Below are 6,655 nucleotides of genomic sequence, written 5' to 3'. Positions count from 1 at the left end.
TTTTGTCAACCGACAATGGCTAAAGGAGAAGATAAAGAGATGTGGTTGCAGATTTATTGTCAAAACAATTTTCAAGAATGACGTTTCCTAGAGGTCATTGAACGCACCGCAGGGCTCCAAGCACACAGAGGTCCGGTACAATTTACTTGTGCTCACTACAAGTTCCATGGCAGGATTCAGGATTATGTGATTCGCCATTATATTATTTTCAAACCATGAAAAACGTTTGTCACCGTCCACGGCCCCCTGGAATTCTGGGAATAACAGCGGCTTTTTTTATGAAGCTGAAACAGAAGGAGACTTGAACTTTGATTCTTTTCATCATAAAGGTATTTATTCTGGCAACACGAGTATCTATCTGTGATGCAAAGGCTTTTTATACTGCATCTCTGCATGATGACCTGGTTTTTGTAGCCATAAAAAAGTGATTGAGGGGTGGATTGACTCAGACCAGCACTAGTGAAGGCCAAGGTCTGAAATGCAAGGCTGCCACTGTTACAATCTAATCCTACCATTTATAGGACATGCAAATATGTTTCAACTTCCAGCTTTTATTGAAAGATATAAATAAGGATGTGAGGATATAAACACTCTCATATAATATTTTTACATTCATCCATCTTTGCCATGATTATTTTATTGTTGTAAAAAAGTCATGAAAGACCAAAGATTGAGGTGAAAACTGTCTTTATTTTGTCAAAGCTTGAAGAAAATGATGATGAAAGAAGATGAATATTGATGAAGTCAGTTTGCTTTGATGATAGAAGAAAGTGAAAGAGGGTGAATGACAGAGGTGAGATCAGTGTGAGAGTAAAAGCAGTGTGAGAGTCCCAGTGAGTCCGGTCAGGACTGGGAACACTGGTCTCTCCTCAGTGTCTCTCTGAGGGGAGTCTGGGAGCCCCGGGTGGCCTCACAGGTCACAGAGCCCACCTTCCTCCACTGGTCTGCAGGGAGCCTCAGGGTGCTGCTCCAGCTGTAGAGGCCGTCCTTCTGCAGCACCCCGGGGCTCCTGCTCTCCTCCCAGCTGCTGCTGCTGCTGCTGCTGCTGCTGTCCTCCACCTTCCAGCTCAGACTCCAGTCTGAGGGGAAGCCCTCGTTGGCCAGGCACATGAGCGTGGCCTTCCCCTGCTGCAGCTCCTCTCTGGAGGGGGGCAGCACCGTCAGGGTGGGGCGGGTATCACCTAGGAGACACCAATCAAATTAGAGGACAGGGAGCACCCAGCTGTCAATCAACCAGCACACACCTGGACAGCTTTAGTGGGAGACAGCTGATTTGGTCCTGGAAGAAGTTGCTGTCAGAGGCTTTTTCTGCTCCAGCAGTCACTCACTCACACATTGTTTCACTTCCCTTTAAGAAGCCTCTCATGCACATCAGCACAGAGAGAATCATCCAACACTTTGACCTGAAATACCTCAAACTACACAGGAAGGAACACAAGCTGATGTCTCAACGTTTACTCTTCATTTGCATCAACGTTATCAGAAAGTTTACACTTTACAACTTATGACTGGAAACTTTAACATGAACTTCAAATCTAAAATAATATTTTCAATTATTTAGAGCAAAATATGAAATACACAGGAAATAAAGATAACTTCTTTGGAGGATTTGATAAATTTACAACATTTATCATCAGTATTTCTATTTTACTGTAAAATAACAATATTAATAATACATTTTAAAGTAAGAAGAGAAACAGAATTGGGAAACATTCTATAGAACCAAGAATAAATCCAGCTGTGATGAAGAGACACTCAATAAAACAAGAAGAATAAAACCTGCACACATTCCAACACAAACACATTTCAAACAGTGGACATGTCAACTAAAACTCAGCCCAAAGACAGACCAGTGCACCAGAAATGTCCCTAAATACACAGGTCAGTGTAAAAACAGCTTCAACATGAGACTGGTAGAGTTAAAACAGTGTGTTCCACAGCCATCAGGCTCTAACTGAGCACATTTAAAGACTGACAAGATCTTTGGTTTTGTCATTTAATCCTAATGAGATTTTAATCCGGTGTAAATTTAAAACTAATAACTTTTCCCTGTGATCAAATTAAAGTGAAACAGAGCTGAGCTAAACTACATGAAATCAATGGAGATTAAAACTTGATCACTACAATAATTATTAAGAAAAAAAACATCTTTCTAATCTCAAATCATTCAAAACAAGGTTTAATGTATGAATTTGTATTATTTAGTTGAAAGTATTAAAAGGAGAATAAACTTACTTCCAACATCCAGTCTGGTTCCTCCACCGAACGTGTACCACAGTGATACAAACTCATTGAGCCGCTGTACAAAAACCTCTGACTGTAGAGAGACGCCACTCTCTGATTCTGAAACCAACAAACTCACCAAAACAACTTTTACCACCTGATCCTAACGGAACACAAGAGAACAGTTCTTTCATCTGCAATGTCTACTTGAAATACATATATTTATAGAGATTGTTTTAAAGATTATTTTCTATTTATTCAATAATATCTTTTGGAATTTATTCCTAAATAGATTTGGCAGCAAAAATAGGAAATTTTTAAAAAGTAAAAACTACAGACGTATCTTTAATTATTCAGTTCAATTCCTTAATATTGTCATTAAAGTTTGAATCCAGAGTGAAAGTGAGAGATGAAAGTGATCCAGGTCCCTGTTGGAGTCAGTCAGAACATTTCCATAGAGCCACTTTGCATCAGCAGCACCATGCTCCAGTGCTCTGGGAGAGTTTATAGTCCTGACAGTTGAAGACTGGATGACTGACAGCCGTCCTTCATGACAACAGAAGACAGAGAAATCCTCCTCATCAGAAACATGAGTGTGATCTGCGTCCTCATCTGGACTCTCCTCTGCTGCTGCTTCACAGGTAAAGTCCAGAGAATCAAACTCCTCTCCTCTGTCAACATCCGTCCCTCTGAAATGAAGCCCACAAAACCATGAGGCTGCTTGATGTTTCTGTCTGTGTTTCCTCAGAGTCCAGAGGCCAGGTCACAGTGACTCAGCCTGCAGCAGTCAGCTCTGCTCTGGGAGCCTCCGTCACCATCACATGTAGGACCAGTCAGAATGTTTATGTTGATAGTGCTGGTCACTATTTAGCCTGGTACCAACAGAGAGATGGACAACCTCCTAAATTGTTCATTTACTTGACCAACACTCGAGCATCAGGGACTCCAGATCGTTTTACAGGCAGTGGATCAAACTCTGACTTCACTCTGACCATCAGTGGAGTTCAAGCTGAAGATGCTGCAGTTTATTACTGTCAGAGTTTTCATGTAATCAACAGTCAGTATGTGTTCACACAGTGAAAAACCGTCGTACAAAAACCTCCCTCAGTCAGACTGAACAGAAACTGACTGCTGCACACTGATACACTTCACTGAACACACACACACACGCACACACGCACACACGCACACACGCACACACACACACACACACACACACACACACACACACACACACACACACAGGTCTACTGAGCGCAGAGTTCAACACCACTTCATACCAAACTAAAGTTTGTGCAGAAGTTTTGAGCTCCAACATCTTCATGACAACCATATACTGTAGGATCCCATCTTGTGAAAAGGTTTAACACGGGGAATAGCCTCTGATTAAATCATTTAATAAACTAAACTGTGTCTCGGTGGGGAGTTGAACACGGGCCTACTGATTGCAAGGAAAGAATTCCTCCACTAGACGAGCAGCATATTGATTTACAAGTGAGATTCTTACACAGATTTTATTATGACCTTACACTCACTTTACCTCCAGTTTCTCCTCTAAAGTCAGAGTTTTACATTTATACACCAGTAAATAATCAACCTCATTCATTTGGATTCTTAACTGTTAGCTCTCGCGGCGCATAAGCTGGCGTCACAACTCACTCAGTTACCTTGAAAAAGTAATCCAATTACTGATTACTAGTTATTCCTTGAAAAAGTAACTTAGTTACCTTACTGATTACTTGTTTTTAAAAGTAACTAAGTTAGATTACAAGTAATCTTATAGTTACTTTCAGCAGCTGCCAACAACATGCCCCCCTCAATCTCAACATAAAAAGGACAACTGGTTTTACCAGAAACTGAGTTCTGATCACTGCCTGGCCTCCTGCTGATACAGATTTAACCTTTGACCTTCATTCTTTGTTGTATTTATATCTGACTCATGGTTTTATTATCAGATTTGTACTATTACTGGTATTTATTAGTACATAGTTTAGTCTATTGTTGCACTATTTATCTGTTTTCAATAGAGCAATAGTATTTATTTGTTTGCACAACCTGCTCTATGCAACATTTTAATGACAGAGTAACGTGTTATTAATTAATGCGTTACCGGCATGACTGTGGCTATGTCCCGCTGGTCTTCCCTCCCCCTCTCTCTAACTGGTAACTTGGTAAAGATGGTGATTCTCCCTAAATTTCTTTATTTGTTCCAACACATTCCAATTTTTATAAGAAAATCTTTTTTTTAACAGATCAGACAATAATATAATGTTTGTGGTTGAACCAGACTCCTTGCATCAAAAAATTATTCTACAACTTCCCAAAAAGCGGGACGGTCTTGCACGACGTAACATCATACAATACTATTGGTCATGCAATATTAATAAGCTCTGTCATTGGCTGGACAATGAAGCCGACACAGATCCTTCATGGGCTCAAATAGAACGGCGATCTTCAAGGTTCTCTCTCCAGTCCCTCCTCACTTCTCGTCTCCCTGTTAACATTCATAACATCTAACAGAACCCTGTTGTCAACAATTCTTTGAAAATCTGGCTGCAGTTCCGTAAATATTAAAGCTTGAATAACCCCTCAATTTAAGAACTGATTGTTAAAAACCATCTATTTCCGCCCTCCCTATCACATCCTGCATTTTAAATCTGGCAAAACAAGGGCCTGGGGCCTCATTTATAAAACACTGCGTAGGATTCCTACTAAAAATGTTGGTGCGCTCTAAAGCTGAAAATGGCGTGCGCCCAAACAAATTCAGATTGGTGAAACCGTGCGTACTGCACTTTCCTGTTATAGATCACAGTCCACCTGGAAGGTCCCACAGTTGATGTCCCGCCCTCAACACGTCCACTTTTAACCATAAATGGTCGATGCAAAGTGTCTCGTCAATATCTTTGCATCTCAATCGGCCCGTTGATCGCCGGCATTTGACGCTAAATCCTGAGAGAAAAGAAGAAGAAAAGGAATTTTACAGAGAGAGAAATAGTCATGGAGGAGGTGGAGGTCAGGAAAATTATATTAGTTGGTGGTCACCAGTGTTGCCACAGTTACCTTGCAAAAGTAATTAGATTACTGATTACTAGTCACTCGCCTTAAAAAGTAATTTAGTTACTTCATTGATTACTTGTTTTTAAAAGTAACTAAATTGGATTACAAGTAACTTTTTAGTTACTTTCAACAGTTGCCGACACCGCCCCACGTCTCTAAATAAAAAGGACAACTGGTTTGGCCACAAAGTGAGTTCTGATCACTGCCTGGCCTCCTGCTGATCCAGATTTAACCTTTGACCTTCATTCTTTGTATTTATATCTGACTCATTTTGTAATGATCAGATTTTTACAATTACTGGTATTTATTGACCCAGTTGTAGTCTGTTGTTGACCTTTTAATTACCCCTCTTGAGGAGAAATCAAGTCTTTCATTGATTGATTGATTGAAAAAGAAAAAAATGTCAAAAGAGTTCAACATCTCTGCAGTTGTGTTCTTGTGGCAATAATATGGTTTAGTGTTGACATTTCTTAGTTTCCGTTGTTTCGTGTCACCTGATCACCTGATTAGAGCGAGTTGGTCTGTGATTGGCTGAGAGTGGAGAAGGGGGCGGGTCAGGTCGGACTGCATGCACTGCGTATGTCTGTGGCCGTTTCCCAATTCTTAGAGCGCCAGTGTGTACTCGCTTACGTCACGAGTAACTACTTGCAGCGTCCTCGGAAGTGCGGAAATGCAAATTTACGAGGACGCATCGGCGTTAATGGAGAATTGGAACACGAGTACTTCATGACGCTGTGGCTGTCATGGCTGGATGATGGACCCTGAAGCTGAGGAGGAGGAGGAGGAGGAGGAGGAGGAGGAGGAACCTGTTTCCTCTCTGGTTCAGCAGGAAGGTGATTTGTACCTGATATTTTATATGATGATCTAAATTTTAGAACATTATTGTAAAATAGTACCTTTTCTGTCACATACATGCGGTGTATATTACAGTGTATTGTACCGTGTATAGTACTGTGTTTAGTACCGTGTACAGTACTGTATAAAGTACAGTGTATAGTTCCGTGTATAGTACAGTGTTACTATTACTTCTACCTCCTATACAGCCTTTATTTTACTCTTCATCTCCTTGGAGTTCAGTAACAACAAAAGCAGCTGATCAGAAATGTCCTACTAATACAAACAATTATTTTACTGTTTTAATGAAGATCCTTGATGTTTATTAAATAATTAACCAGCTTTTCTTCCCTGCTGCTTGTTGTCATCCTTCTGGTCATGTCATTAATATGTACTGTATTACATTTGTCTAATATACATCCTACAGTTAATCACTCCAATCATTAGTTGTAACAACTTCTCTTTAGAATAAATACATAAATGGTTTATACTGTGTGAGAGTAAATACATAAATACACACATGGCTTACACTATCGAGCAA

At 40.3% G+C, this 6,655-nt stretch overlaps 1 gene segment (V, D, J or C); it reads right to left on the bottom strand.

Moving 5' to 3' along the window:
• Nucleotides 1-671: 671 nt before the first annotated feature.
• LOC308117872 (Ig kappa-b4 chain C region-like) lies at nucleotides 672-4,339 on the bottom strand. The segment is given in 3 exons: nucleotides 4,334-4,339; nucleotides 2,236-2,386; nucleotides 672-1,181 (listed from the first exon to the last, which is right to left on the bottom strand).
• Nucleotides 4,340-6,655: the final 2,316 nt, after the last annotated feature.

This window comes from Lipophrys pholis (genome assembly GCF_963383615.2).
Source record: "Lipophrys pholis genome assembly, chromosome: 12".
Lineage (NCBI taxonomy): Eukaryota > Metazoa > Chordata > Actinopteri > Blenniiformes > Blenniidae > Lipophrys > Lipophrys pholis.
The sequence above is the reverse complement of the archived record's forward strand: the minus strand, read 5'-3'. Positions and strand labels throughout refer to the sequence as shown.